We start from the raw sequence: 22,136 nt of genomic DNA, 5'->3' as shown, positions 1-22,136 counted from the left end.
GCCTGCCTGTTGTCAGGACAAACTCTGGCCACACTCTGGGGGGCAGCTGCAGAGGGAGACGCCAATGCATTTGATGTCCCAGCAGGCCTTGCAGCCTGGCTGCCAGCAGAATGTGCCTGGGTGCTGGCATGAGAACCCACGGTGTGGTTTTGATGTGTGTCAGCCCCAAGGGCTGAGTGCTTTGGACTGGCCAAGGCTGGGGGACCTGCAGTCAATGGTGGGACTGGGACTGCTCCTGGACCTGGAGCTGCCAGGTGTACAGATTGAGGGCTGGCAAAGGAGAGGGACAGGGGCATCTTCCCATGAGGAATCCCAGGGATTTGTGGAATGGTGGCTCCACAGATGACAGCCTGCTTCCCAAGCAGAGCCTTTTGCCGCACCCTTGGAGCTGGCCTGCTGGTGCTGTCCACAGGTGAGGCCCTGTGTGTCCTGTTGGGCTTTGGATCCTGGTGAGAGGGGAGGAAGCTCCTACCAGAGCTGGATGGAGGTCCCACATGGAGGGACTGGGAAGGCAAACTGGTATTCGTGAGGGTGGTCCCAAAGGGAGCCACTGGCTGTGGAGCCAAGCCTGCCAGCGTGCTGGGAGAGGGTCTGGGAGGAAGGGCCAAAGCAGCAATTGGCAGGCTGTGGGGGAAGAGGACACTAAGGTTGGAGGTGGGAGGGTGTCTCTGGGATGAGACAGCAGAGCCCACCCACATTGGGGTGGAGGCTGCCACAGTGGTGGTACTGGGATGGTGGAGCAAGTTCTGGCTAAGGCCCAGGGATGCCACAGGTCTGGCCCCTCCTCCCAATGCAGCAGGGTCCCATGCATGGGCTTGGGGGGCCATGGTAGTGCTGTCACACATGGCCTGGGTCTCACCCATCAGAAGGCGGTTGATGCGCTGCAGAACTTTCTCCTTCTCCCGGTCTAGGTCCTCAGCGGTGACTGGACAGGCCAGTTCCAGAGGTGGTGGCAGCCTCAGAGGTTCCCCTCGGTGGTGAGGCAGCAAAGGAATCTTCCGTTTCCGTGGCCTGCCGGCATCCCCAGTACCTGAACCCTTCTTCCTGGGCAATGGCTCTCCCACCCTGCCTTCTGCCACCTTCTCAGTGTGGGCCTTCTTCGGTGGAATCCCTGGGGATGAAGAGCATCCCAGGGGCAGCTTACGGTTGGAAGGGCCTGGAGCCCTCCTCTTCAGGCCTGGGAGACCTCGACTGGAGCTGTATGAGCTGCTGATGGCATTTCTTTTGTGGCAGGAACTCATACAGGTGGCCTGGGAGATGCCAGCTCTGTCTTGGGAGCTCTGGGTGCAGATGTTTACCTGCAGAGCCCCAGGTCTGGGCACAAAGAAAGGCAGGCGGCCATGGGACACCAGGGGCCTGAAGGCAGATTGTTCTCCTCCAGTCACATGGGAGCTCCCCCTCTGACATTTTCTTTCCTTGGGATCTTCTGCCTTCTCAGGCTCCCCTTGGCCACTGTCTCCAGGGGCTCTGTGTACAGTCTTCCCTGGACAGCGGTCTTGGACAGGCCTTGGTCCTGCAAGCTGGCAAGCAGCCCCTTCCTGCTCCTGTGCCATAGGAGGCATGTGCTTGATGATTTGATGGTCTGTGCTGCAGGAATCGGTGGAAGGTGCAGCAGACAGCAGCATCTCCCTCACCAGACCTGGCATGCGGAGGATGGAGGACATGTCCGCGTCTCCCAGGAAGTGTAGAATGGTCTTCAGGATCCTGGACATGCATCTAGGAGGTGCTCCACTCAACCGCCAATGTGCCCTTGCAAGTCGGCGGCAGGATGATCTGTGAGTGTCCCCGTGGGACCAGGCAGCCCAGAGTGTCCAACCAGAATAGGGAAGTCTGCGGGAGCTGTGATAGGGCTTCATGGGGGACGCCACTGTCCGGTCCTTGGTGGCCACTGGTGAGGAACAAAGCTTTCCCTGGGACATACCCATGGCAGTTATTAGAAACGGCGCAATTCAGAAATACAGCGGCGAGCGGAAAGGGTTCTTCTCCTGCGGCCAACTGGTTTCAGAAGAAACAGGAGTAAGACCTGTTACCACGACACAGGTAGGGAAGGTAATGTTTAGAGAACCCTGGGCACGTGCAGAAAACCGTTGACACAGGGCATGAGGCAGGCTCGTGCCAGCAACGGACACGCACGTGCAAAGGTGCACGTGCAAAGGTGCACGTGCAAGGATGCGCATGCAAAGATCCACAAGGGCACGAGGCGGGGTCGTGCCAGGAACGGACATGCATGTGCAAAGGTGCACTGCAAAGGTCCACCAGGGCACGAGGCAGGGTCCTGCCAGGAATGGACAAGCACGTGCAAAGGTGCACATGCGAGGATGCGCATGCAAAGATCCACCAGGGCACGAGGCAGGGTCGTGCCAGGAACGGACATGCACGTGCAAAGGTGCATGTGCAAATGTGCACGTGCAAGGATGCTCATGCAAAAATCCACCAGGGCATGAGGCAGGGTCGTGCCAGGAACAGACATGCACGTGCAAAGGTGCACGTGGAAACGTAGGCATGCAAAGATTCACCAGGGCATGAGGCAGGGTCGTGCCAGGAATGGACACACACATGCAAAGATGCACGTGCAAAGGTGCATGTGCAAAGGTCCGCGTGCGTGTACCAGATGCAAGAGGGATAGTCACAGAAACCGCGTACCTGGAGCATGCCTGGATCCTGGGGGGACTGTGGAGCAGGGGCACTCGGGTTTTGGATTCAGAGCCTGCTCCACCAGCTGACCCATTGACGTTTCCTGATCCTCTGGGAAGGGTTGTACATGTTGGTTGAAGGTCAGCAGTTGTGGCAATGGCAGGGATTCCTCCTCTTATGCTGGTGCAGCGCTCCTGCTCCTCCCCAGAGGTGTCCAGAATGGCTGCACAGCTGCACTGGAGTCCAGTGGAGGTGGTGGGTGGCAGGAGGGCTGAGCAGTCTCTGGCTGGCAGATAGAGTGTGGCTCTTGATGCATGCAGTAGGTGGGTACTAGGGTGATACATGAGGGTTTTCGTTGGTGGTACCTGTTCCTCCAGTACAGGGAGAGGCCCGTGCCTCCTTGAGGGAACTCTTCTCTGGAAAGGTGGGCAACGGCTCAGGCCCCAATATGCACACTCCACATGCCACCAAGGGTGGAGGAGGGTGGTGGCTGGAGCAGGGCTGCCAGCAGGAGACGTCTTGGGCCTCTGAAGTGGGGAAGCAAGGACAGGAGATAGGCGGTGCACCAGCACAGGACTGGTCCTGCAGGTGTGCCATGAATGAGCAAGCGGGGATGGCGTCACCAGGATCTAACTCACTGGGCCTGGGACAGGACACTTCCTCCACTGTCACAGTGAAGGTGTGATCCAGCGTTTGTATCTAGTCTTGATCTGGTGAGCGCAGGCAGTGGTGGGTTTGACAGCTAGGTTTGGAGCTCTTGCAATGGCAGGAATCCCTCCGCCCATGCCCCGCCCCAGAGCTGTCAGAGAGCTGTCCATGGTCCTGCAAGAGCTTGGCCGGAGAGCTGTCCATGGTCCTGCAAGGGTCTGGCCAGACAGAAGGAAAACTGCTGGGGAGCAAGTTTCCTGGTAGTGGCAGCTTGGGATCAGGGACTGTCTTCCTGCACTTCCTCTGGGAACACTGGAGGGGACAGCTGCTGAAAAGAGAGCATGAGTGCCCCCAGTCTCTGACTGAGGGCTTCAGCAGGGCAGGCAGGGACCAGTACCCTGGTATACCGTCCTTTCCCTCCATAGCGAAGCCAGAATACCCCAGCTCGTGTGCTCACAAAGTCTGGTTTTATTTATGTTTGGGCTTCTCTCTTCGATTTTTGTATCAAGATTCTCCAATTGTTTGAGTGCATCTTTGCTTAGCTGTTCTGGGGACACTAGTAGGCCTCCTACTGATTCCACAGTGGAAGACCTGTTCACCTTTGACCAATTCAATCCAACACAGACACCTTACAGACCTAGAGGTCCCCTCAGCATTCACTGTTGGGAGGTTCAATCTGTCAAGCGTATTGGTGTCCTGCAGATGGAAGGACACTCTGCCAGAGTTAGGTGTGAGTTTTGGACCTCAAGCTTCCCATAACCTACTGAGCAACCATGCATGCTCCTCCACCCTCAGCTGTGAAGATCTGCCACTCTTCATCGCAGGTGGAGTTCTGGGTGGGTTTCTGGACTGTGAAAAATATTGTGAGCAGTGCCTGGAGAAGCCAGGCAGGAGGGAGCCTCAGCTGGGACCACTATCCAAAATGGATGCTCCTTGGGTCCTCTCACTGCCTGCGGGTCCTCCCAGGTGCAGCCTGCAGGGTGAAGGTGTCGCTGGTGCTCATGGTGCCTGGTGCTGTTACTCCCAGAGGTGAATCCTCCTGACCCCTGTTGGTGGTGCTCCCTGGCAGGCTGCAGTGGGGACCCAGGCCCTGGATGGAGAGGGATCACCCATAGCCCAGATGAGCTGTGTGCAACCACAGACTAGCACTCCTCTTCCAGTGGTGAAAAAGTTGGAGTGGGGTTGCCAAGAACGTAAGACTGAGACTCGGTGTGCAGGACCTCCCTGTGACAGCACAGCTGATCTGGCACTTATCTTGAATCTTCCTCTGGGGTGGCCAGGACCACTACTTGCCCAAGTGTAGTGAATTCATAGTACTGTCAGGAAAATGGCAGTGAGATGGGGTGTGTCCCCCACTGTAGGCCTCCCCAGAGGCTCTCAGGCTGGGAATCTCTCAGTGTCCTCTTTCAGACCCCTTTTCCTGCTGCATAGGGTGGAAATCTGGACACCCTCCTAGATCATGCCTGCCTCTGGTGTCAGGGGTGCTGACTGCCTGGATGAAGGGGGTGAGGGAACTTGGCCACACCCAGGAGGTCCTGGAGCCTGAGATTGGTCAGGCTCTTTAATTTCTAATAACAATGGTAAACACAGTCTTTATTTCTTGTTTAAAACAGCAATTATAAAAATTATAAAAACAGCCTATAAAGAAGGATCCCAGCACCCAAGGGGCCCTCATCATTGTCATTGGGGTGTACCATCTTCATGTTTTACTTCTAGAACAACTCCCCTTCCCATGAGAAAGAGGGAGTCCTTAGGAAAGCTTAATGTGGGGCTTTCTCAGGAAGGTCATTTTGACATGCTATGTACAGTTAGGGTGGGGACATATTGACTTAAGAGGTGACATGGTGGAATCAGGAAAACGAATGTTAAAGAAATTGAACTCAGATTTGACCAGGATTCCTTGAATGTGGCCTTACCTTTTTGAGTGTATGGATGGTGTTGTATGCAGGTGTCATGCAGTCATTTAAAGGAATGCACATCGTGACCACAGATACACACCTAGAGGATGAACTTGCACATATACTAAGCCACACGAAGTCTTCGCTGTGGTTGTCAACAATGTTCTGATTCACAAAGACCTTTCTCTTCCTCTTCTTAGATGGAACAGAACCTGGAATCCTGGAATTGCCTTTGAAGATTCAAAATTTTGCTTTGGACATAAGAAAACATTGATGTTGAAAATGACTGTGAAAAAATTGGGTTATCAATTGATTTCTAAATGTGGAAACAATATAGTAATACATAGTTCTTCTATTATGTATAATATAAATATATAATTGCTTCCACATTATCAAGTTAAATTTCATGAGTATGTATTTGATCTCCTTTAAAGTTTATACCATCAGGACAAAACCCCATTTTTATTCTCTCACTGGGAATTATTTATTCCCACACTGAAAATTTTTCTTAGAATTGGGTTCAGTTTATATTTGGATACTTAGAGTCATATATTCATGTTCTAAAAAACATCTAGAGTTGCTTGCACATATCGTCTAGTAATTTGTTTTTAAATTGAATGTAATGATATGCACACACACATACACATGTACCTAGATTAGGTGTTAATATCATCTGCAGGAGGAAACAGAAGCACACAGAAGCTACAAAACATGCCCAGGATCCCATATGGCTTCCCTAGTGAATGTTTGTGTCTCCTCCTAATGTATATCTTCAATCTCTAATGCCAGTACTTGCATGGGGCCTGTGGGAGTTAAATTAGATTTAGATAAGGATATGGGGACATGGCTGCCAAGATGAGTTGAGTATTCTTAGAAGGTGAGGAAGAGACCAGGGCTCATGTGTTCTCTGCCAAGTGAGGACACAGTGAGAAGGCAGCCAGGTGTGAGCAAGTAGCTCAATCTGCCAGAACCTTGACCTTGAACTCCCACCCTCCCAATGGAGAGAAAAAAAATGTTTTTTAACATTTCCAGGTTCAGGTATTTTGTTGTAGCACTGCAGCTGACTAGGACAGCCAGTGAAGAGACTTTGTGGATATCAAAATGAAGTGATGTATACAAAGTGGTCTATGAATTTTAGCTATTGCAGTATCATCTTCATCATCATAACCATTTTTCATAACCAAATGGCATAGGGGCTATTTTCACACCTAATCCAATTCCAAAGGAAGTCACTGGACTTTGATCCAGGAGACAGAGGCTATGAACTGCTCTAGATGAGCAGTACCCAGATTTGCAGGTATTTTGTGGCCACTTTAGGGACCTACATAGACCTTTGGCTGCTCTGTAATTGAGTTTTTTGGGCCATCATGAGATTTATACCCCTGGTCAAGTCAACATCATCCCCTTTTAGGGTGACCAAGTTAATCATAACCAGTCATTTACATCTCGAGTCATTCAAAAATCAATATGAATTTTCTCTTCCTCAGACACCTGTAAAAACATGAATGACAGGTGATGTCACTGAACAACCGACACAGGAGTAGAGAGCTCGAAGAGCCTGAAAAGGAGCCAGGCAATCAGAGAAGAGATGATAGCAAGGCTAGAGGAGGCCAATCTCTGTCCCGGGGGCTGTGGTCAGAGCCAGCAGAGTTCCTTCTGGGACCTTCTCAGGATGGAGCCTTGGTAAGAGAGTAGATATGACCAGCCATTAGCTGTGTGGAAGGAGGATGGATTTTGGATTCTGGTGGAACTAGATTGGTATTTTAGCTTTACAAATTTATAGCTAAGAAACTCTGAAGAATTAGGTTCAGTTACCTGAGATTCAGTTTTCTCACCCACCAAGTGGGCACTGTAAATTAACCTTCTCCACAAAGATGGAGTGCAGATGTATGAGGTTATATTTGCAAAGCAATTTTTTTTTGGCAATAGGAGGCTGGGAAGTGCAAGAGGAAAGGGTTGGGAAGCCAGAGAAGCTGGTTGACATCCTGTCTTTTCAGCTTCCTACTTGATTGACTTCAGGTAAATCACTTTACTACTCTGAGTATCAGTTTCCTTGTATTGGTATAATAACAGAACATCCAGCCTACATTGGTTATACTGAGGTCACACACTATATGACGTCACACACACAAAGATTTGAGTGCAGAGCACAGAGCAGTGTATGAGCTTGATGAGGGTGCTATTTTGTAAATCTGGTTCTTATCCACCCCAAACTGCTGCCAGAGGAAGTTGTTAGTTTTTGTTGACTCCAATCTTGATGGAGTGCTGGGTTCTTCAGGGTCCTAGCAAGAAAATATTGTCATTTCCACAGTAGGTAAGCTGAGGAGTGTTGGTAAGTGATAGCAATACCACAAATATATTAAATTAATGCAATATCGAATAAAAATAACACACGCATGATGCAGGCAGTCCCCAACTGAAGACAGTTTGACGTAGAATTCTTTTTCAAAAGCAGTTTTTATTATATTCAAGGTATTAAAGCAAGTACCAAAGAACCTTGTAATCTGTATACTTTATCACTCAATAAAAAATAAACCACTACATTATGAAGAGATATACAAATGACTAAAGTATACAGCTCTGACAGCTAACAGACAACATGAAATGGGGAGGTTGCTTTCTTTTATAAATGCTAAATTTTCTTGTAATGGGACAAATAAAATAGTGTTTCTAAATATGCATAATCATAAAAATAAAAAGAGCAGTCTTAACACTTATACTATGAGAATAACAGACTCCATTGCTTCTATTTCACAGCCTTAGCCAACACGTGCCTACTCCCTTTCCTAGCTTTAAGGATAATCTCCTCTGAGGAATACTAGTGTGGTATACCATTAAATAACTTATTTTTAAAGTTACAACCTACAGAGACATCAACAGTTTGTCAAGCTAGATATAACAATGGGAACCATTCTTCAAAGCACTTCTCTTAGAATAAATCCCCTTGACTGGCAGGATAAGGTGTACTATAGAACCTTCTCCCCAAAGCCACAAATCCCCTTCTATGACCTGTCCCTGTTCCCCCATCTTCCCTTCCCCACACTCATATTCACCTTCCCCCCAGAAAAGTGCAGTTCCTGGTAGCCTTTCTAGAAAATGGTTTTGATGGATGTCCTAGCACGCATGCTTTTAAAAAAACCACTTCTCAACATTAGAGGTAATGGACATGAATCGTGTTCTTCATTTTAAACCTTCACTAGGTCAAAAAGGCATTCTCTGAGTATTTAATTTAAAACTATATTTAGATGCTCTGGGATATAATGGGAGAGAACATCTCACTATCCCCAAGCAAAATGGGGGTCAGAAGGGAAAGATGAAACCTGGCACCCCAGTTTGGCCAAGCTTCCAGCCCTCTTCCTGGCTGGGTTCTTTCATAGGAGCTAATTATTGATTCCTCAGCACTGTTGCATGGACTGCTCTGCAAAGGCTGTGACCCTGGTCACAGTCCACCTGCAATAACCCTGGAAACCCAGTTCAAGAGCTCTTACCAGATGGAAACCCTTCAGCCCTCAAGGTCACTGAAACTTCATTAGTGTAGTTTAGAGTAGATGCTTAAGATTTGGCATATATATTTAATATATTATTAGCACAACATTCTCCAGTTTATATATAAATATTGATTTGAACATGGGCCAGGGCCCTGGATGCCACCATATTTTAGGTCAGCAACAATCCCATCTCTTTCCTTGGAGACCTGAAGGGAGAGATGCTTCACCTGGTCTCCAAGGCCTGGCCCTCAGGGGAGGTGTCGCTTTGGCTCCTGGTCCTGCTACCACCACCACTCTGGTTGCTGAGACCTCCATTGTTGTTGGCTTTGCACCAGTTTTGTTCTCTGCCCCTTCTGCCCTGTCTCCTCATTCTCCCTCACATTCAGGGCAGGAGGCCCTGCTGCATTCACTTCAAGGACCTAGCACTGGGAACATCTTCCCAAACTCTGACAGGGACACTGGGTTGGACAGATCCAGGCTGCCAGATCCTTTGACTGCAGGGAACTGGTTGGATATCTCAGATGGGCTCAGTGGACCTGAACTAAACCTGATTTAAACTGAGTTTTTGTGTCATCTTCAAACACAAAGTTACTACAGAAACAGCATCCGGTTCAGACTGGCTCCCTACCTGGTCCTCCAAAGACCTGCTACTGCCCTTGGTGACCGCCGCAGTCCCCAGACCCCTTGGCACTGAAGCACGGCTGAGGCTGGTGAAGGATCTCATCTGAGATCCTCCCCATGTTCTTCAGGGCTGCCTAGCACTCGCCCTTTGCCAGCATCAGTGTGGCTTCCTGATTATCCCAGTCTTCTTTGAATGTTCAAGCTGCAGGCAGTACTTTCCCTTGAGTTCAAAAAGCTCTGGACTTGTTGATGGCCCTCTTGAGTTTTTTCTCCAGCTGTCACATGCCGCCTATGGCAGCATTGTACCTGGAACCTGGCTGCAGTCTCCTTAAGCACCAGCTCACTCCTCCTCTTGGTCTTCCCCGCCTCCAGACTCTCCATCTCCTGCCAGGTCAACTGCAGCCTGTCATCCTCCAGCAGCTGGAGGTCACTCTGACTGCACCGAGCATGTCTGTGGCCCTCTGGACATCCTGAGTGGCTTTCTGAGCCTGCCGCTCCCATGCCCCACTCCATGCCTCCCAGTAGGGCTTCCAGTCCTCCAAGGCTTTGCCAATTTTCCTCACCATTTCATCCAGTTTGACTGTTGCCTCAACCAGAACCAAGAGGGACTTGTGATGAGCATTCTCAGGTTCAGTCTCCTGTCTGTTCATAGCATCTGTGGATTGATTTAACTTCTCCAGTTCTCCCTGTATCCAGGGGCCCACCACTTCCCCCAACCTGCTCACTGCTGCCTCTTCACAAGCCCAGCAAGATCAGGGAAGCACTGCGGCTGGCACCAGGGAGGTGCCCCTGGCCAATTGACTTGGGAGTTTTTGACTTTACAATGATGCAGAAATGACATGCATTCAGTAAAAACCATATTTTGAATTTGCATCCTTTCCTGGACCCGTTATAAATAGTATGATGATCTCTCACGATGCTGGACTGTGGCTGGAGCCCTGCTCCCAGCCAGCCTCAGGATCAGGAGAGGAAACATCTGACCCTCTTCAGTGGGCTGTGGCCCTCTTCAGTGGGCTGTGACCCCCTGCACTGGGCTGTGACTCTACAGTGGGCTGTGACCCTCTACAGTGGGTTGTGCTGCAGAGTGAGGATGTGGTAGGTTCACTGCATTAGTGCACTTTTGACTTTTAGTGTTTTCTGATGGGTTTACTACAATGTATCCCCACATAGGTGAAGAAGTATAGGGCCAGACAGGGTCTAGGGTCAACAACATGCAATAGTGTTGTGTTCCAGAGACAGCAGCAGCAGAGATGTCAGTCTTTTGGGATGGAGAGAACTGTTGTTCTAGTGTTTCTTTCTGAACCATGTAACCTTGAGGTGTCTCCCAGAATAGAGAGTCCCTCTCCACTATCTTGGTTTAGGACAGGGCTGATGGACTTGCTCAGAGCAATAGAATACAGTGGAGGTTGGGATACCAGCAAGCGCCAGACCTGGCCTTGCCTGCCATGCTCTCCCTTTTGTGCTTCTGTCATTTGCCAACAGAAGAACATGCTCTGATGGATCCAGAAAAAGGAGACCCATGGGGGAAATCTGAACCCAAACTGGCAGCCTGGACCAAGTTTAGCCAAGACCAGGAGAACAAAGTCACAAATGTTTGTTCTAGTAGCCACTGAAATGTTGAGGGTGTTGGCTACCCCATGAAACTGACAATACATCCCTCTGAATTAAAGGGGACAAGAAGAGGCGTGTTCCTGGACTGGACTGGCAGCAGTTTTATAAGAGTGGTGACTGGTTGTCCAATGACTTTCTAAAGACCCATCATGTCTCCTCAGTCACATCAGAATACACAATGAGTTTATTCTGCACCTAATTTATATTTCCATGAGGAAAAAATAAAACCTTCCTAATTGCTACCAAAAGAGAGGGGTTCATGTAGTGCCAGGGAACAGCTCTTGGTTGGTCTTCATCTTGAGGTTTTCCACCTCTCTGTTGGCTGGACTTCCATCCCTTCCCATTTCTACTGAGAAAATTTACAGAGGGCCACTTAGTCTGCCGCAGAAAGCTGCCATTTGCCATTTGCCGCCTTGGACTTCATCACACAAAACCTCCTGGCCATGATTTTATCTTAAAGGGTAGGTTGATTGATGCCCCAAGAACAGCAGTTCAATGTGAATTCTGACACCTATCCATCTTAACAGTCCCAGGGTTGAGGTTAGGATCAAAATGAGATTTCCTGAAAATCCTTACTTTTTCCCTCTTATTTTTATTGGTGCATGATAGGTGTACTTACTGGTGGTATTTGTTGTTACATATTCATACATGCATGCACAAAAATAATCTAGTTTGACCAATATCACTCCACAGCACCCCAGCCCCTCCCACTCCTGGTCCCTTTTCTCAACTGATCTTTCTTGATTTCTATAAGGTCTACCCCACCTTTCCTTTCCTTTTTCTTCTCCATCTTCACATATGAGAGAAAACGCACATCCTGTATTTGTGCCTCTAAGTTCTTCAGGGATGTAGGTGTGTAGGTTTTCCTTGATGTGTCCTTAACTGGTTTTGGTATGTGTGCAATACTGGCTTCACAAATTTGGAAGTGTTCCATCCCTTTCTATTTCATGGAGTAGTTGGAAGAGTCTTGGCTTTAGTCCCTTTTTAAAGGTTTTTGGTAGAACTCAAACCCAGGTCTGGGTTTTTCTTTGTTGGAAGGTTTTTTACTACTGCCGCTGTCTCATTACAAGTTATTTGTCTTTTTAGGTTTTCTATTTCCTTTTGATTCAATTTTGGTTGGTCATATTTATCTAGAAATGTAACCATTTCTTCTAGGTTTTCAAATGTATTGGAGTACAAATTTTCAAAATAGTCCCTAACGACCTGCTGGATTTCTGTGATGTCTATGGTGATTTCTCCTTTTTCATCTCTAATTTTGTAAATGTAGTTTTTCTCTTGGTTATGTTTGCACAGAGGTTTATCAATCTTGTTTATCTTTTCCAAGAAACAACTGTTTCATTGATTCTTTGTATTATTATTATTATTTTTTTCTTCTCAAGTTCATTACTTTTGGCTCTGATCTTAATTATTTCCTTCCCTCAATGCTTTCTCCTCCATGTCAGCCTGGCTTTTAAACCTTTTCCCATTTATACTGTGCATGGTGTGGGCATCCTCAGTTGAGGGCGCTGAAGGGACATTGCAGGAAGCAGAGGCCTCTAAGGGCTAAGCTACTGCATCATAGCTCCCTGATGCTGATTTGAGTCCGTGCCAGGACAGCATGGATCAGGCGATGGGATTCTCAGATTCTGAGGAAGGTGTTGTTCTTCAGGATTCCCAACTCTTTCCAAGCTGATCTTAGGAGATGGTGCCCTTGTGATCAATGATCCAACTTTAGTGGCAGCCACTTGGCTCTGAATTCAGGACCCTGGTCCCACCCATGCCCACCTTCCTGTGGCTGCAGAGCTGAAACACATCAAGTGTTTCATCTCAGAGGAAAATTTCCAGGATATCAAGGAAGTACCAACACAAGTCAGCCTCCCAGACTCCATGATTGGCACAAAAAGGAAAAGCATGGGTTTTGAAAAGTGGCTCCTAGAGGAAGGCTCAGGCACCCTTCTTTTCCTAAGTACCCCAGTAGAGTTAGGGGTGCAGATAAGCAAGGTCCATCACTGGGGCCTGAGGTCAGAATTGGAGCTGCTGCTTGCTTGCCATATGCACCTGAAAAAAACACCCTTTCTTGGTTTTCTTCATCGATGACATTAGGACCCTGGGGGAGGCTGAGTTCAGTGAAGTCATGCAGACAAAGCCCAAAGGCCTCAGCACAGTGCCCTGAACATAGCAGGTCCTCAATCTATCGCAATATTATTATTATCATCATTATTATTTGTGTTAGTCAGCTTTTTGTAGCTGTGACCAAATTACTTGATACAAACAAATTAGAGGAGGAAAGATTTGTTTTGTCTGATGACTTCAGAGAATTCACTTCATGGGAAGCCAACAGCAAGGCAGAAACATGGTGGAAAGGTGCAGTGAAGCCAAGCTGCTCAACTCCAGATAGCCAGGAAGCAAAGAGAGAGAAAGAGGAAGGGGCCAGGAACAAGACAGCCTTCCAGAGCAGGTGCCCAGTGAACTACTTCCTCAACGAGGTCCCAACTCCCAGGAGTCCATCCAGTTCCCAATGGATTAATCCATCAAATGGATTAAGCAACTGATGAGGTCAGAGTCCGCATGATCTGGTCACTGCTGCCTAAGAGCCCCGCCTCTGAACCTTCCTGCACTGGGGACCATGCTTTCAACACATGAGTTCTGGAGGACATTGCAGATCAAACTATAGCATCATTAATTTTTTGCTGTCAAGCTAGCATCTCGGGCTGGGTTTGTGGCTCAGTGGCAGAGCACTTGCCTAGCATATGTGAGGCACTGGGTTCAATTTTCAGCACCACATATAAATAAATAAAATAAAGATTCATTGCCAACTAAAAGAAAACTTTCAAATAATTTCCAACTACTTGAGCTAACATTTCAATTTTTTATTATTATTTTATTTGTTCTTTTTATTTATTTGTTTTTTTATTATTTTATTTTATTTGTTGTACATGACAGTAGAATGCGTTTATACATTTTGATAGATCATACATAAATGGAATGTGATTTCTCAAAAAAAAAAAAAAGCTAGCATCTCCCATTCTTCAGACTCCTGGGGTCTCAGCACAGTGGGGGATCCCCTCTTTCAACCGAGGGTTAGACATATGTCTCAAGTCAGGTAATGCAGATCTTAAGCATATAGTGTTCTGTTTCCCCGAGTGGGAGCACACCAATGACTGTCCTTGCCAGGTGAAAATTTCCAAGGGCCCCCCTTTCTGGCCTTCAGGACCTACCTTGATTTCATCCCATTTCCAAGGTCTCCAGGCTCCCATGGACTCTGGGAACAGCTGTCATCTTTCCAGTTTTTTTCTATTTGCCCAGATAAGCCAAAATTGACTCTGTGGTTTATAACCAGAGACCCCAGCCACTGACGAATGGAAAAGACAGAATCCTGGATGAACCACTGCAGGAAAGGGCACTCTAGGGCTGTCCCTCAGTCCTTCTGAAGGAAGGACAAAAGCCAGGGTGCATTGGCAGTACTGCCAATGCTGAAAGCAGTCTTTGAGGCCCTAATGGGATCTTGGCCACCAGCCCTCTGGTGCAAATCCCAATGTGGTTCCCCTTGCTCGTGCCACTCCAGTCTCATGAGTCTCCTCTCTTTGTCACCCTCAGAAGGCACACTCCTACCTCAGGGCCTTTGCACTTACTGTTTCTTTCACTCAAACCGCTTTGCCTCTGAACCTGCCTTCCTCAACCACCCTATTGTTGCTGACTTTAAGAAAGCAGTTTAAGTCAGCACAATGATGCACACCTGTAATCCAAGTGGCTCAGGAGGCTGAGGCAGGAGGATGGAGAGTACAAAGCCAGCCTCAGCAACGGTGAGATGCGAAGCAACTCAGTGAGAACCTGTCTCTAAATAAAATATAAAATAGGGCTGGGGATGTGAAGCTGTGGTTGAGTGCCTCTGAGTTCAATCCCCAGTACCCAAAAAGAAAAAGACAATAATGCAGTTTAGCATTTGCCACTTGTCAAGCATTTTGTTATGTCTTGATATATAGTTCCTTAAAATTGTAGTTGTTAGGAAAATAAGAATGACCTGTCTTCCTCCTGCCTCTCTACCCAGCGATATTTTTGTTTTATGCCACACTTGTAACGTTTTAGTGTTCATGGGGGTTCAGCCTTCCAATACAAGATCTCCTGGCTTCTTTTCAGAGCAGCCTTTTCACGTCGGCTCACCACTGACACCGAGAACCAAGAGCTTCCTGAGTCCACAGAGCAGACGCACCTGTGCAGCCACTCATGTTGGGACTGTTAACTTGCGCACTGCATTCTGGTACACATATTAATGCACATTTTTACATATGCACATTTCCAAAAGGCCATGATTGGTGCCAGGTTTCATTTGAAGGTCACCATAATTTGTATTATATTTCCTGATTCAATGAAAGTTTTCTGTCTATGCCTAAATAAAAAATGAAAGAAAATGTTTTTTAAAAAGAGAGTGCAGATACACGCTCAGAGAATGGCAGTAACAGCTCCACTGTCTCTAGACAACTTGCTCGGCCTGGCACCCATCAGACATCCGGTGAAGGATGCTCGCCCCCGCTACCCCATGCAGCAAGTGGACAGGGGCATTGGGCATGGGGCGGTCAGGCCAAGGCGGGTTGGCTCAGCGCACACTCCTGCCTAGGGTTCTGGGGTGGGTGTGTTCGCGAGGGCGGGACCGCAGCGCCATGACGTCACGCCCTGGGCGGCCCCTGGCGCTCGCCCCGCCCCGCGCAGCTGCAGCAGAGCACCGAGCCCAGGAGCCGCCGCCGCCGCCGCCGCTGCCGCGCAGCCTGCAACAGGACCGGGGCCGAAAGGACGCTGCGCGAGCCATGGCTACTGCCTCTGCCGGTAAGGTTGGCGCAGGCGGGAGGGAGGACAGCCCAGGTCGCTCCCACCGCGTGCTCACCCGAGCCCTCCGGCTTGTCCCCCAGGGGCGGAGACCCGGCAGAAGCTGCTGCGCACTGTGAAGAAGGAGGTAGGTGCGGGCCGCCCCTTGGGGAGGGCGCAGCCGCCTTGGGTGGGGGCAGCGGCTCCTGGAGAGGTCCTCCCTGGTGACCCGGCCGCTGCATTAGAGGCGGGCTCACCCGGGTGGGTATCTATTTCCACAGGCCGGTAGGTGTGGCCCGAGTTCGCGGTTGTGGGCTGGAGGTGTGGGGGTTCCTCTGGTGTCTTCAGGCTGTGTGCGGGGGCGGATGCGGCGTGAGGCTCCTCCAGGTGGGGGGCATACCTTGAGGTGTCTGGGTGGGACCCTGTCTTGTGAATGAACAGGTGTGTGGGTCTAGTGAAGGGTCTTAAAGAGAGACGAGCTCCGGGGGACAAGCAGGCCTGTCGCGGGGGCCTTGTTGAATGGGGCTGCACAGGGGGCCCAACGTTCAGCAAAGGGGAGAGGTTCAGTTTGGGGGCATAAAGACTCCCTCCTGCACCCCCACATTCTCAGTCCTGGGAGCCACCTCCAGGAGCCAGGAGGACCCTCCTTGAGGGTCCCAGGTCAGGGTTTGTAGACTGCCCCTTGGCAGGCAGGTCTGCTCACCCCTACCTCCCCACACAGGAAGATGACAGACAGGCTTTGACTGCCCCTCTGCCCTTTCACTGTCCCTTGGACCAGCCTGGAGCTTAGTCCAGCCTCTGGATTCATAGCCAGAGGTCCCTGAGGGGGGAGCATTTCTAGTGTTGGGGACTAAGGATGGCATTTGCATGTCTGAGAATATGTGCATCTGTCTGGAGATGTCCTAGTGCATTTCTAGGTATTGTGTGTATGTGCATCTGCGTGTGTGAACTGTTTTGTGAGTCTGTGTGATGCATAAGTACACGTGAATGAACAAGGCTATGATTGTGTATGTGTGCGTGTGTGTGTGTGTTGCCCTCCCCTTTCACCACCTGCCCCCCTCTACTCAGCCTGGCACCCCATTGCAGCCATGTTAGCATCTTCTGAGTTGTCAACCCAAGATCTTGCATGGCTGTAGACCTTGTGGGCCAGTCTGGTTCTTGTGTGTGCATGGGTGTGTATGTGTGTACGTGTGTACGTGTGTGTACGTGGTGTGTGTGTGTGTGTGTGTGTGTGTGTGTATGTATGTGAGGGTTTGAAGCATTTGGTGGCAGCACTGAGCACCACTGAGCACTAAGGAACTGAGGAGCCCCTCCCCGTGAAGAGGCAGACAGCCCTCTGGAGGCTGGAACCTGTTGCTGCCCCCTGCTCGGGGTGTGTGTGTGTGTGTGTGTGTGTTGACTTTTCCTTTTTAAGAATCATCTCCAGGGCTGGTTGCACATTCTAGTGTTTTCCAATAAGGAAACGTGCAAGATATCTGGGATCCCTCGGAACAGCCCAGAGGTTTTCTGATTAGCCCTGGTGTGTAAGGAAATGGCAGGTTGGTCCATTTGAGGAGGGCAGAATTGAGAAATGGCAGGCAGGAGAGTGTCGCAAAGCCTCTGGGAGGGCTCTGCCTCAGGTCCTGGCCCAGCTCTGCCACAGCCCCCTTAGAATCCTGCCCAAGTCCCTCCCCTTCTCTAGGACTGTTTCTCATATGCAGGATGCATTTGTCCTGACTGGTCCAGCCTGCTCATTGTCAGTGTAGCTTGGTTTAGGGACAGGCTGTGGGGCATGCATTGCCCCTAATGGTCATTGTCTGGGCCTCTGTCCTGGCCTCAGCCATGTTTGGGGTTGGAATGAGCCTTCTGTGTAACTCTAGGCCAAGGCCAGCTCCTGATCAGAGGGACCTCTTGTCACTGCTTGGTACCTTGGAGGGTAGGGGGTCTAACCTCACTACATTGGCCAGATCTGTTGAACTCCAGGTCTAGAATCATAGTTGCCAATTGGTGGTGCTTTCTAAATTCTGCATTTCTGGAAGCCATAATTTTAGGAATAAGAGTGTTTATTTACTGGGGGCTACTCTGTGCCATGCTCTGAGTGTGCAGTAGACTTATGAGGTGGGTAGGTTATCCCCATTTTACAGACAGGGAATGACTTGCACGAGAACATCCAGCCAAGAAGGGGCAGATTCAGGACTTAGCGCCCTGGTCTGTCTGACATCAGAGCCAAGCTCTTACCCACCCCGCACCCCATACCACAAATGCTTCCACCCACACCTACACAGTGCCACAGCCTTGGAATGCGAGGGTTACCTAGCTTGCAATGTGTATATATAGGTGGGAATCCTGTGACCTGGAGAGTAAGCAGTGTTTCAAGGGCACAGATCCAGTGGAGGAGAACTGGGTCCAATGTGCCATCCTTGAGCTCTCTTTTCAGCATGGGTTCTCCTAACAGCGTGGTGAAAAAAAAAATCTGCATCCCTCAAAGCAGACCTCCTCCCTTCTTTCCTTCCTTTGCTCACCTCCTTTGCAAGGGACATCTCTTCCAGTGTCAGAGAGCCAGTCTTCAGTGGGATAGAATTGAAAGCTCTTATTCAGAAATCAGAGCACCAAATCAGGTCTTCCTTCGCCCCTCCCTCTGGGTTCAGAGGAGCCATGTCCCTGAGTGTCACAGCCTCACCCTTCTTTCTGGAAGGTGTGTCTTAATCGGCTTCCCTAGATAAACTGGGCAGCTTGCAAACTTGGCATGAGTCTCTGCAGCCACTAAGGGACTGGCGCAAACTATGAGGCTGGAAGATCTGTTCACTACTGACTTGGGAAGCTCTCAGGACCCAGGACCCATGAAGCAGATCAAGAAGAGACTTGAAGCTCAGCCAGTACTGAGTTCAAGTCAAATCCTGGCGTCTTTTTAATTTTTTTTAACTGAGGGTTGTGTGTCTGACACCAGTTTTGTTCTATAGGTACAGCAGTGAAGCGGACAGGCTCAACCCCTGCCCTCCTGGGGCTCAAATTCTCCTGCAAGAGACAGACCCTGGCAGATCCTCAAGAATAATATGAGCATAATTACAGGAGGCACGTGGCACCGTAAGAACACCAAACAGGGGGATAGTGGTGTCACTTAGTGGTAGAGCATTTGCCGTGCGTGCAGGAGGCCCTGGGTTCCATCACCAGCACCACAAAAGGAAATAAAGAAAGAGAGAAGACACAAGGCAGAGCACAGGAAGAACTGCACACGTACAGGGGGTCAGGGGAGGATTCTCTGAGGGTGTGATGTTGAAGAAGAGACGTGAAACGTTAGTGGGCTTTTTAGGTAGTGGTGTGAAGTAGCTGGGGAAGAGGGAACTCCATTCCAGACAGGGAACCGTATGTGCCAGAGGCTTTGTTGCTGGATGGAGCAAGGTGAATTTGATGAGACTGAAGTAGCTGGAGCAGGGAGGAAGGAGAACTGTGCAGGCTGTAGAGAAAGTGGGGTGTGTGTTCTTACCCTAAGAGCAAAGGGGAAAGAATTTGGAGGATGCTGGGAATATGGAAGGAAGGGAGCAGAGATTGATGGCTCCTGAGTTGCACCACCTTGGAGAAGCACTTGTCTTCACATTTACAAGTGTCAGAGTTTGGGTTTATTCATAATGGGAATGAAAATTACTCACCTGACAGGATCAACCATGTGAAAACACCCACCAGGTTCACCTGAGCTATTCCAGGGCAGTGTTATGACTTTTCCTTTTCTCCATGTGCCACCAAGGTAAAGCTGGAGGCCAGGTGGCCTCAGCATGCATTCCTCTGGTTAGTTCCAGCCTGCCCTACCCTGGCTCCTTCCTGGCTAACTGGTCTCCCTGCCACCCCTTAATTTTGTTTTGGTTTCCCAGAGCGAGCAGTGACCAGCTTCTCGTTGCCATGACAACTGCCATTAAAGGAACCAGCCATGTGATGCCAGTTGATAAGGGAAGCTAAGTGACTAACTGCCTTGTTTTCCTGCCTCTGGCTGGGCCTGGGAGGCCTCTTAATTGGAAAAGAGAAGGCAGGGCCTTGTGGGCGGCAGATGAGACCCAGGGAGGAGGCAGGGGGATGAGGCGGGTCCTGCAGGGGAAGCTGATTTTAGTTCTGTGAGCTGGGGCTGGTGGGAGGGGTGTCACTGCAGAGCCATCTCCACAGCTGGCCAGTGGAGTGTGTTTGGGGATGAGCCTCCCAGCCCAGGATGGGAGAGGAAGGCTGGAGGTACCTGCTGTTTCCATGGGAACTGCATGGTTTGACTCAACCCAGTCTCTCTTCATGAACCAGGGCAATAGCTTGGTCCCTCCCCCAAACTTGGCTTGCCAGATGATATACAGGTTGCCCATTAATATGAATTTCAGAAAAACAGGGAATATGTTTTCAGTATGTGTTGCTAAATATGGCAGCCCTACTCCAGGGCACATTTGGCACGGTTTGGGACATTTTGGTTGTCTTGGCTGGGAATGACCCTGACATCCAGCAGAAAGAGACCAGGCATGGTGCTCCCAACATCCTGCACTGCAGAAGACTCCCCCACCCCAACCACATCAGCAGCAGGGAGCATCCAGTCCAGAATGGCAATACTGTCCCTGTCTCTTTTCCAAAATGCTGGGACCAGAAATATTTTGGATGTCTTTTAGATTTTGGAATATTTGCATACACAAAAGGAGGTGTCTTAAGGATGGGGCCCAGATCTACACAAGAAATGCATTTATCCTTCGTTTATGCTGAAGGTAACTTTATGTAGTATTCTTAGTGAACTGTCACATGAGGTCAGGTGTGGAATTTTCCATGAGTGGCATTATGTTGACATCAGTAAGGTTCAGATTTTGGATTCTTGGGTTAGAAATACTCAAACTGTACTGGTAAGGTTGGAAAAGCTGCCGTCCCCTGATGTTGATGTACCCCACACCCACCTCTGCCCTTCTCGCTAGTCTGATGTGCATGTCCTCTTTTTGAGTAACTCATTGTCACTTGTTTTACATTGTTTCACATGCATGTTTTGGGGGTTGAGAGGGACAGTGGGGGCTGTGGTTGTTTGGGACAAACTTCCTGAGCTTGCATCAGTGTGTCACCTGTGAAGTGGCTTGGGCCATCGGTGAGGATGGACTCTGTGCTAACGTTACCATTCCTAGTTCCTCCTGCTCATGGAAGGGTTCTGTGGTGCTGGGAACCATGCCAAGGATATCCCAAGCTAGATCGCCTTCACTCCCCACCAGAGCCCCACGAGGAGAATCATCTTTACTTACTATGTGAGGAACCAAAGGGACAGAAATATTAAGGCGTCTGCTTTGAGGTCACATCAACAGTCCGGGGAGCAGTTAGAATTCATACACGACTTCAGGTTCTTGTGACCCTGGCATTCAGAGGGCAACAGGAGGGAACTGTGAACTTCAGGCAGGTCCCTGGGATCATGACTTGGGGCCAGGTACATGCAGAGGAAGGAGATGAGGGAAGAGGGTTCATTCATACCAGTCTGTGCAGGACTGTGGGAGCCAGGCTGCAGCCTTGGTACTCACCTCAACAGGTAGCAGGGAGCTATAGAATATGTAAGAGCAAAGGAGGGTTCGCTTAGAGCTGTCCTTCAGGATGTCTCAGCTGATAGCAAGAATGAGGGTGGCCACTGTCATCCAGATCATAAAATAAGACTTCTTATTTTCCTCTCTCTCCTTTTCTTACTTCCATAAATACTTAGCATCTACTTTGTTCCAGGCCCTATTCCATAAGATGCAGATTGAGCACTTACAAGCTTTCATTGAGTGTACAATACAGTCTGGGGAGATGTAGATAGGTAATATATCTCAAAAATGCCAAGTGCTATGGGGGAAATAAGGCTGGAGAGAGATGGAAAGGGCTCACCTGAGGTGCTGTCAGGGTTGGCTTCTCTGAGGGAATGACATTTGAGCAGAGAGCTGAAGGAAGGGAGGATGTAGACATCTGCAGGAAGGGTGTTCATGGCAGAAGGATCAGCATGAGCCAAGTCCTCAAGCTGGGAACAGAGAGTAGCAAGGAGACCAATGAGACCCAAGCAGAGTGAAGGAGAGTGATGATGAGATCAGAGAAAGAACAGGGTCCATCATGCAGAACCTCATGGCTGCTGAAGCCTTTGGCTCTCACTCTGGGTAGGATGGGGGCCCTGGGGGAGATTTGAGTGGGGGAGGGACGTGTGCATGTTGGGGATGAGTGGGAAGGAAGCAAGGATGCTAGGTCATCAGGCAAGAGAAGAAAGTTCTGCCTGTTCTTTGCAGAGTTTTGATTCTGGGATGGGAACCCCAAGCTCCAGACTCCACTCCCTGCCAACAGGGGAGGTGCTGCAGAATGCTCCTCCATTGAATGAGTGCAGAACTTCCAAGGGGACATTTTGGGGCCCCCTGAGGTCTGTAGAATTGACTCAGTTCAGCTGCGTGCATCATGTTTGTGGACTGATGGGGGCAGAAATTCTCCTCATGAATAACGCAGTCCCATCCTGATGTATTTTGAAGGTCTT

The 22,136-nt window shown here is 49.4% G+C and overlaps 3 pseudogenes; 1 reads left to right on the top strand and 2 right to left on the bottom strand.

The window, feature by feature from the left end:
• LOC124973644 (polyubiquitin-C-like) overlaps positions 1–22,136 on the bottom strand; it is an 84,056-nt pseudogene that overhangs the window by 5,566 nt on the left and 56,354 nt on the right.
• On the bottom strand, positions 212–15,105 carry LOC124973650 (SH3 domain-binding protein 5-like; annotated as a pseudogene).
• Positions 15,586–22,136, top strand: part of LOC124973643 (small G protein signaling modulator 1-like) — a 44,025-nt pseudogene continuing 37,474 nt past the window's right edge.

Source organism: Sciurus carolinensis, unplaced genomic scaffold (genome assembly GCF_902686445.1).
Source record: "Sciurus carolinensis unplaced genomic scaffold, mSciCar1.2, whole genome shotgun sequence".
NCBI classification, from domain to species: Eukaryota; Metazoa; Chordata; class Mammalia; order Rodentia; family Sciuridae; genus Sciurus; species Sciurus carolinensis.
This window is presented reverse-complemented; position numbering and strand designations above follow the sequence as displayed.